Source organism: Tupaia chinensis, unplaced genomic scaffold, assembly GCF_000334495.1.
Source record: "Tupaia chinensis unplaced genomic scaffold, TupChi_1.0 Scaffold146525_1, whole genome shotgun sequence".
NCBI classification, from domain to species: domain Eukaryota; kingdom Metazoa; phylum Chordata; class Mammalia; order Scandentia; family Tupaiidae; genus Tupaia; species Tupaia belangeri.
This window is the reverse complement of record NW_006206380.1, coordinates 324587-335073: the sequence shown is the minus strand read 5'-3', so window position 1 is coordinate 335073 and position 10487 is coordinate 324587. Positions and strand designations below refer to the sequence as shown.

Here is a 10487-nt window from a genome sequence, read left to right as displayed (position 1 = left end):
AAAACATTCTCAGATAAACAAAATTTGAAGGAATTTACCAACTCCAGACCAGCTCTTCAAGAGATTCTGAAGGGAGTGTTATACCAGGAAAACTAAAAGTCAGACAGACAGTTATATGAGAACAAAAAGTAACCAAGAAAATGGGTTACTTAATGAAAGAAACAGGTACAGAAATATCGATAATTACATTGAACGTCAATGGATTAGGTCTTACAGAAGACTGCCTAGGCCTTAAATTATTTACTGTCTAGATTGTTTGAAGAACTTAACTCAAACATGTATATCTAATCAAATCATACAATTTATACCAATAATGAGAATGAAGGCAAATGTATCACCTAACATTGTGCCTCACACAATTGGAAAAGCAACAGCAAAAATATCCAAAAAACTCCAGAAGAAAGGAAATGATTAAAATCTGAGCATAAATAAATGAAACAGAAAATAAATGAACTATACAGAAAATAAATGAAAGTAAAAGCTGGCTCTTTGAAAAGATGAAAAAAATTGACACACTAGCAAGACTTATTAAGAAGAAGAGAGAAAGAAACCAGGTAAATCGAATTTGCAATGAAGCTGACAATATAACAACACACATAATAGAAATACAAAACATCATGAGAAGATACTATGAACAGCTACACATCAACAAACAAGAAAATCTGGATGAGATGGACAAATTCTTGGACACATATAATCTACCAAGACTGAGCCGAGAGGATATAGAAACTCTGAATGCCCCCCAAATAAGCCAAGAGATTGAATCAATAATAAATAACCTCCCCCTCCCCCCCAAAAAAAGTCCTAGTCCTGATGGTTTCACCTCTGAGCTTACAAAACTTAAAGAAGAATTAACTCCCATTCTGCTCAAGATATTTCTAAAGATCCAAAAAAGAGAAACTCTCTCAAATTTATTCTATGAAGTCTCCATCACCCTTATCCTTAAAGCAGACAAGGACAGGACAAGGAAGAAAAACTTTAGACCAATATCTTTGATGAATATAGACACAAAAATTCTCAATAAGATACTAACAAATCGTATCCAACAACATATAAAAAAGATATATATACATCATGAGGAGGTAGGCTTAATGTCAGCGATGCAAGGTTTGTCCAACATACATAAAACAATAAATGTAATACACCATATTAACGGAAAGAAAGAAAAAAACCATATGATCATATCAATTGATGCAGAGACAAGCTGAAAGTGTTTCTACTAAAAACTGGTACAAGAAAAGAATGCACACTTTTCCCAGTCCTTTTTAATATAGTACTGGAAGTCCTCACAAATGCAATCAGAAAAGAGAAAAAATGAAACACATTTAAATTGGAAAAGAAGAAGTAAAACTATCTCTATTTGCAGATGACATGATTGTATACATAGAAGACCCAATGGTATCCATGAAAAAATTCCTGAAAATAATGCATGAATACAGTAAAGTTGCAGGATACAAAATCAACATACAGAAATCTATAGCATTTCTATATACAAAAAGCAGGTAGACTGAGATAGAGCTGAAAAAAGTAATTTCATTTATAATAGTCACAAAAAGCATAAAATACATTTCTTCTAACCAAAGAAATTAAAGACCTCCACAAGAAAAACTACTAAGAAAAGAGAAAAAAAAAGAAATTAAAAATGACACCAAAAAGTAGAAGGACATCTCACATTCCTAATTGGAAGAATTAATATAATCAAAATGGCAATTCTACCCAAATTAATCTACATATATAACACAATCCCAAACAAGCATCAGAGATATTCTTCACAGACCAAGAAATACAATCATACAATTTGTCTGGAATCATAAAAAAACTTGTATCTACAAATCAATCATGCACAAGAAGAGTGGAGTGGGTGGCATCTCAATCCCTAACCAAAAAATATACTACAAAGCTATAGTAATGAAAACAGCATGGTACTGGCACAGAAAAAAACAGGTGGACCAATGGAACAGAATAGAGCTCCCAGAAATAAACTCCCAAACCTACAGCCTTCTGATTTTTGACAACAGGTACCAGTCAATCCAGTGGGAAAAGGAAAACCTATTCAGCAAATGGTGCTGGAAAAACTTGGTAACTACCTGCAGAAAGATGAATCTAAACCCTTACCTCTCACCATTGAAAAAATCAACTCAAACTGGATCAAAGATCTAAACCTAAGAGCTCAACGTATAAAACCACTGCTGGGAGACCCAGCACTACCCAGGACAAAAAGCTGCTAGTCATCTCCACCTTTGCCTGTTTTGGGTCTCTGAGTTCAACTTCACAGCTGTGAAGTCTCCCCAAGACAATGCTCCCCTCCCAGACCCAATGCTAGCCAGGACAGAAAGCCTCTAGTCTTCTCAACCTTTGCCTGTTTTGAACCTCTGGGTTCACCTTAAGGGCTGTGACATCTTCTCTCGCCATTGTCCCCCTCACATACCCAGCACAAGCTAGGTAATAAGGCTGCTTTTCTCCCTCTTTCTCTCTGCTATTCATTCTCCTTTTTTCTTTTGGAAAAAGCAGCTCTCTGCCCTCCTTGGGCTTTTTTCTTGCTAATCTTTGTCTTTTTTCTCACCTAGGACAGAAAACTGCTAGCCATCTCCAACTTTGTGTTTTTTGGGCCTCTGAGTTCAACTTCTTGGGTGTGTAGTCTCTCACAGCCAATGTCCCTTTCGGAGACTCAGTGCTAACGAGGAGAGGAAGCTTCAAGTCATCTCCACCTTTGCCTGTTTTGGGCCTCTGACTTCAACTTCTGGGCTGTGAGGTCCCCCCAGCCAGTATTTTCCTCCCTGACCCAGCACTAGCCAGGTAGGAAGGCTGCTTTGCTCCCTTTTGTTCTCTGCTGTCCCTGCTAACTTATTTTTCTTTTTTTGAAAAAAAAAATAGCTCTCTCTCTCTGCCCTCTTCAGGCTTTTCTCTTGTTAATCTCTGTTGTATTTCTCACCTAGGACAGAAAGTGGCTAGCCTTCTCCATCTTTGATTATTTTGGGCCTCAGAGTTCAAATTCAAGGCTATGAAGTCTCCCCCAGCCAGTGTCTCCTATCCAGACACAGCACTAGCCAGGTAGGAAAGCTAGTTTGCTCCCACAAGCTCTTTGCTCTCCTTTCTAACTTTTTTTTCTCTTTTTGAAAACAAACAAACAAACAAACAAAAACAAACAAACAAACAAACAAACAAACAAAAACAATTCTCTGCCCTCCTTGGGCTTCTCTCTTATTAAACTCTATTTTTTTTCTTCCTTTGGACAGAAAGCTTCTAACCATCTGACCTTTCCCTGTTTGGGGCCTCTGGGTACAACTTCATGTGAAGTGTCCCCCAGCCAGTGTCCCTCTCCCAGACCCAGCACTAGCCAGGACAGAAAGCTGTTTGTCATCTCCACCTTTGCCTGTTTTTGGTCTCTGCATTTACCTTCACTGCTGTGAAGTCTCCCCCAACCAGTGTCATCCTTCTAGACCCAGCATAAGCCAGGTTGGAAGGGTGCTTTGCTCCCTCTTTGCTCTCCTCTGTCCTTTCTAACTTTTTTCTTTTTTTTTTTTTGAAAAAGCAGCTCTCTGCCCTCCTTGGTCTTTTTGTTGTTATTGTTAATCTCTGTCTTTTTTTCTCACCTAGGACAGAAAGCTGCTTGCCATCTCCACCATTGCCTGTTTTGGGCCTCTGAGTTTAAATTCATGGCTTTGAAGTCTCCCACAGCCAGTGTCTCTTTCCCAGAACCAACCCTATCCAGGACAGAAAACTGCTAGTCATCTCCTCCTTTGCCTGTTTGGGGCAACTGGGTTCAACTTCAAGGCTGTGAGGTCTCCTCCAGCCAGTGCCTTCCAGACCCAGCCCTAGCCAGGTAGGAAGGCTGCTTTTCTCCCTCTTGCTCTCTGCTGTTCCTTCTAATTTTTTTTTTATTTTAAAAAAAAAAAAAAAAAAAAAAAACAACTCTCTGCCCTCCCTGTGCCTTTATCTTGTTAATCTCTATCTTTTTTCTCACCTAGGACAGAAAGTTGCTAGCCATCTTCCACTATTTCCTGTTTTGGGCCTCAGGGTTCTACTTCATGACTGTGAAGTCTCCCCCAGCCAGTGTCCACCTCCCAAACCAAGTGCTAGCCAGGTAGGAAAGCTGTTTTGTTTTCTCTTGCTCTCTGCTTTCCCCTATAACTTTTTTTCCCTCTTTTTTTAACAAACAAACAAACAAATAAAAACAACAACAACAAAACACTTCTCTCTGCCATCTTTGGGCTTTTCTCTTGTTAATCTCTGTCTTTTTTCTCACCTAAGACAGAAAGCTGTTAGCATTTTCCACTTTTGACTGTTTTGGGCCTTCATGGATATGACTTCTCCCAAAGTCAGTGTCCCCCACCCAGGCCCAGGGCTAACCAGATAGGAAGGTTGCCTTGCTCCTACTTGCTCTCTGCTGTCTCTCCTAACATTTTTTTCTCTTTTTGAAAAAATAGCTCTCTGCCCTCCTTGGGCTTTTCTCTTGTTAATCTCTGTCCTTTTTCTCACCTAGGACAGAAAGCTTTTAGCCATCTCCACCTTTACCTCTTTTGGGCCTCTGGGTTCAATTTTATGGCTGTGAAGTCTCCTCCCATCTGTGTCTCTTTGTCAGAACCAGTGCTATCCAGGACAGAAAGGTGCTAACCATCTTCACCTTTGCCTGTTTTGGGCCTCTGGGTTCAATTTCATGGCTGTGAATTTTCCCCCAGGCAGTGTCCCCTTCCCAGACCCAGCCCTTTCAAGGTAGGAAGGCTGTTTAGCTCTCTTGCTTTCAGCTGTCCCTTCTAACTTTTTATTTTGTCTCTTTTTGAAAAAAAAAACCAGCTCTCTGCCCTCCTTGGGGTTTTCTCTTGTTAATCTCTGTCTTTTTTCTCACCTTGGACAGAAAGCTGCTAGCCATATCCAACCTTTGCCTCTTTGGGGCCTCTGGGTTCAACTTCCTGGCTGTGAAGTCTCCCTTGGCCATGTCCCCCTCCCAGATCCAGTGCTAGCCAGGTCTGAAAGCTGATTTGCTCCCTCTTGCTCTCAGATGTACCTTCTAACTTTTTTCCCCTCTTTTTGAAAAAACAGCTCTCTGCCCTCTTTGGACTTTTCTCTTGTTATCCTCTGTTTTTTTTTTTTTTTTTCTCACCTAGTACAGAAAGCTGCTAGTCATATCCTCCTTCGCCTATCTTAGGCCTTTCTGCAGCTTTAAAGTATGCTGCATGGTTTTTTTCATTTTCATCATTTTTTGTGAAATGATTTTTTTCTTATTTTCCTCTTTTTATTATATTACTTTCCTTCTTCTTTTTTCTTCATCTTCTCTCCTTATTTCTATTTTCTACATTCTTTTTCTTTAACCTAATTTATTGTTTTACTTCTCAGCCTTTACCCTTTGCCTAGAGATGATTAGATGTATAGTAGCTAACAATCTGAGTATTGTGAGTTTTAGAGAGAATTATTTCACAGTGGGGGAAACACATGAATTCACAGTCACAGAATCCCTCTCCAACAAATTGACCAGAAGTGAATACACTATCAAATGACTAAAAATGAAAGAATAGCTTAAATGATGAGAGAATCAAATAGCACATCTCCACCAGGGAACAATATAACCTGTCTCCAAGTAGGTAAAATATAGAACATATTATCGAAATGTCAGAAAAAGCATTTAGAATATTTATGGTAACAAAATTCTATGAGATGCAAGAGAAAAAAGATGTGTTCCAAGAGATGAAGTAGTCTTTCCACAATATGAAAGAAGAATTGGACACTATAAAAAAGAATCCAATGGAACTGTTAGACAAGAAGGCTATAATACAGGAAATGAAAACTTCTCTCAAAAGTATCAAAAGCAGGTTAGACTACGCAGAAGATTGAATTTTGGAAGTAGAAGACAAAACCAATCACCTAAAAAAACTACCAAAAATACTGAGAAAACAGCCAAGAAATCTGAGGATAAGATAAGAGAAATACAAGATATCATGCAATGTCCACATATATGAATAATTGGTATCTCAGAAGGTGAAGAAACTAATAAGAGCTTTGATAATCTATTCCACAAAGTCCTAGGAGAAACTTTCCAAGTCTAGAGAGGTACTCAAATATCCAGAACCAAGAAATACAAAGAACCCCAAATAGAATCAATCCAAGAAAATCCTCTCCATGCCACATTATAGCTAGATTGACCAAAAGGACAAAGACAAGATACTAAGATAGGCAAGAGAGAAATATCAAATCACTTAAAAAGCTATCCCATCAGATTATAACACTGGACCTCTCATCAGATACAATGCAAGCAAGGAAAGAATGGGAAATATATTCAAAGGGTTAACTGAAAAGGAATTTTAATTAAGAATACTACACCCAGCAAGACTATTCCTCATATGGAAAAAGAAAATAAAAATGTTCTTGGAAAACACAACCTGATAAAATTTACCAACTCTAGACCAGCTCTTCAAGAAATTCTGAAAGGAGTACTATACCAAGAAATTTAAAGACATACAGACAGCAATAAGAAAACAAACAAACAGACAAAAAAAAACCAGAAATATTGCCAAATTAATGGTAGGGACAAGTCTGAAAATATCGATAATAACTTTGAATGTCAATGGATTAAATTCTCCAATCAAAAGACACAGACTGCCTGAATGGATTAAAAATAAGAAACACTCTATCTGCTTCCTACAAGAAACCCATCTCATGGATAAAGCCATACATAGACTAATAGTGAAGTGCTGGAAAAACAGTATTACATGCAAATGGAAACCAAAAAAGAGTGGGAGTCACTATACTGATTTTGATCAAAATGGACTTTAAGACAAAAATCATAAGAAAAGACAAAAAAGGGCATTATATAGTAGTAAAATGGCTAATTCACCAAGAAAATATAACTGTTATAAATATCTATGCACCAAACTCAAGAGCACTCACATATGTAAAGAAAAGACTGCTAGATCTAAAATGAGAGACAGACTGTAACACTATAATTGTTGTAGATATCAGCACCCCATTATCTCCTTAAGACAAGTCAACAAGACAAAAAATAAGCAAATAGATTCAGGACCTAAATGATAAACATAAATCAAATGGACATTGATAGACATCTGTAGAACTTTCCACCTAAAAACACAAAATATACATTTTTCTCAGCCCTGCATGGTACTTTCTCAAAGACTGATCACATGATAGGGGCCAAACCAGACTTTACAGATTCAGAGTCATAGAAACTATATCCAGCATCTTCTCTGACCACGATGGAATTGAACTTAATATTAATCTCAGGAAAAGCTCTCGAAAATATACAAAAACATGGAAACTAATAACCTGATTCTGAATGACTACTGCAGAGATTAAGACAGAAACCAAGGGAATCAGCAGTTAGCGTAATGGCTATGTCGCTGGACTCCCACGTAGTCGACCGCAGTTCGTGTCCCAGACCCGGTGGCTTAAAACTCACGCCGGGCACGTGTGCGTACGTGCCCAAGATCCCGAGAGGAGAATGGAGGAGAAGGGATTGCGGCGTGACCATCCCCCGTGGGGGGTGATTGCTCGCTTTCTGTCTCTATGTCTCTCTCTGTCTGTCTGGCGAGCGCACGCGCCCTATAGCGAAAAAAAAAAAAAAACCTCTCCAAAAAAAAAAAAAAGAAAAAGAAAAAAAAAAGACAGAAACCAAAAGCTTCATGGAAACTAATGATAATGTGTACACAAGTTTCATAATCTATGGGATCCTGAAAAAGCAGCCATAAGAGGGAAGTTCATAGCAATTAGTGCTCAGAAGAAAAAGATGGAAAGGTGACAAAAAGACAGCCTAACATTATGCCTCAGGAGAAAATGCATGGAGAAAAGAAATAATAAAGATTAGAGCAGAAATAAATCAAATAGAAAATAAGCAAACTATACAGAAAATAAATGACAACAAAAGCTTGTTCTTTGTAAAGGTAAACAAGATTGACACACCATTAGCCAGACTAATTAAAGAGAGATAAAGGAGACAGATAAGTCAAATCTTAATGAATCAGGCAGCATTACAACAGACATAATAGAAATACAAAACATCATTAGAGAATACTATGAGCGACTCTATGCCAACAAAGAAGAAAACCTGGATAAGATGGACATATTCCTGGACACATATAATCTACCAAGATTGACCTAGGAAGACATAGAAAACCTGAATAGACCTATAACAAACAATGAGATTGAATCTGTAATAAATAACCTCCCAACAAAGAAAAGTTCAAGGCCTGATGGCTTAACTGCCTAATTTTACAAAACTTTTAAAGAAGAGATAACCCCCATTCTATTCACACTGTTTCTAGAGATGTTTCCTTTCTTCCAAAAGGAAGCAACCCTTCCAAATTCATTTCATGAAGCCTCCATAACCCTCATTCCCAAAATGGATAAGAATATGATAAAAATAAAAACTACACACCTATATCCCAGATGAATGTAGATATAAAAATTCTCAACAAGATACTCGTTAACCATATTCAACAGCATATAAAAAAGTTTATTCATGACAACCAGGTAGGCTTTATCCCAGGGATGCAAGGGTGATTCAACATACACAAAGCCATAAATGTAATACACCATATTAACAGAAAGTAAGGTAAAACCATATGATCATTTCAATCGATGCAGAAAAAAGCATTTGACAAAATACAATATGCCTTTATGATCAAGACTCTCAGTAAAATTTGCATAGAAGGACCATTTCTCAGCATAATAAAAGCCAATTATGAAAAACCTACAGCTAACATTATACTGAATGAGGAAAAGCTGAAAGCTTTTCCAGTAAACATGGGTATAAGACAAGACGGCCCACTTTCTCTAATCCTATTTAATATAGTACTGGAAATTCTAGCCAATGGGATCAGACAAGAGAAGGAAATAAAAAGCATTCCAATTTTTTTTTTGAAAGAAGAGCTGAAATTATCTCTTTGTACATGACTTGATTGTATACATTGAAGACCCAATAGTATCCATGAAAAAATGTCTCGAAGTAATAAATGCATATAGTAAAGTGACAGGATAAAAGGTTAACTTGCAAAATTCTATGGCATTTCTATATACAAACAATAAGCAGACTGAGACAGAACTGAAGAAAGTAATTTCATTTACCATAGGCACAAGAAGCATAAAATACTTAGGAATAAAACTAATCAAGGAAGTCAGTCCTCTACAATGAAAACATTAAAAAGGAAATTGGAAAGGACACTAAAAAGTAGAAGGACATCCTGTGTTCCTGGATTGGCATAATTAAAAAAGAATAATTGAAGAGATCCCTGTATGCCTTGTTTTCTCAGTGTGTTTGTGTGATAGATATCGTAGTTTTAAGGAACATGAAGATGGCCAGGGAGGCTTTTGTTATATTTTAGGATGTGAGTTCATCCATAAATGCTTTCAGACAGTTACAGAAATTTCTATCTTATGGTAAATAAATGCAAGTCTCATATGCAATAACAAATTGATATAACCTATAAAATGTGTGGCACTTTTGCTGATAAAGAAAATAAAAAATCCAAAATTGTGGAACAGCCTACAACAACTGCAAACAAAAAACCTGGCCAGGGAACACAGAATTTAGATAATTCCCAAGGAAATTCAACAGCAAATACTCAGGTTCCTGATTATCTTCCAAAGTATATTTTGTTCCTTAATAATATACCAGAAGAGACTGAGAAGATGATGTTATCCATGCTGTTTTTTTAGTTCCCTGGCTTCATGGAAGTATGTTTGGTACCTGGAAGTCATAACATTGCTTTTGTTAAATTCCAAACAATTCAAATTGTTTGAATTGATGGGCAGGCTGGAGTTGCCAGTGATGTTTTCCAAGGATTTAAGATTAAACCTTTGCATACAATGAAGATCATCTATGTCAACAAATAACTTTTTATTGAGTCATTTAGGACTTGGTGTTATTTATAATTTTTTTTAACTTTCATCATTTTATTTTATTTTTTTCTCATGTTATTTTATTTTTTTCTACAATTAAAGTATAAATTTATTTTGGTACAAAAACTTTTTGAAATTCATACATAGATTTCCCATTACACGTATTTCCATGAGCTTTTTTTGTTGAAACTTTTTTTCTTAATTATTTTATATTCAATCCCTGAGCACGATCACAACATACAATATGTGATTTCCCATCCAGAATATACTGCATAGTGGCTTAGTTATGCATGTTATCATCAATAATTTTCCATATATATATATATATATACATATATTTTACCCCTATTTCTGACCCTTTACCATTTTCCACCCTCCTCTCACACTGTCTCTGGTGTCTACAGTTGTTTTCCATTTTTTTTTCCTCACATTTTATTGATCATAAAATTTCTTAAATAATCAAACTACTTTCAAAAGCAAGTTCAGCTGGTAATTTCAAGAAGAACAATTGTAACTTTAATAAATCAAAGAAATGTTAAGGAACTTTCCTTAAAACTTAAAGCCAGGAGAAGACAAGGTTCCACATGGTTACAGTGAACTAGATTTTTAAGGGAATGAAGATTTTCTACTAATAACTCAGC

General features: G+C 36.6%; 1 pseudogene; it reads left to right on the top strand.

Annotated features, from left to right (window-relative positions):
* The first annotated feature begins 276 nt into the window (after positions 1-276).
* On the top strand, positions 277-9840 carry LOC102494393 (U2 small nuclear ribonucleoprotein B''-like; annotated as a pseudogene).
* The last annotated feature ends 647 nt before the right edge of the window (positions 9841-10487 follow it).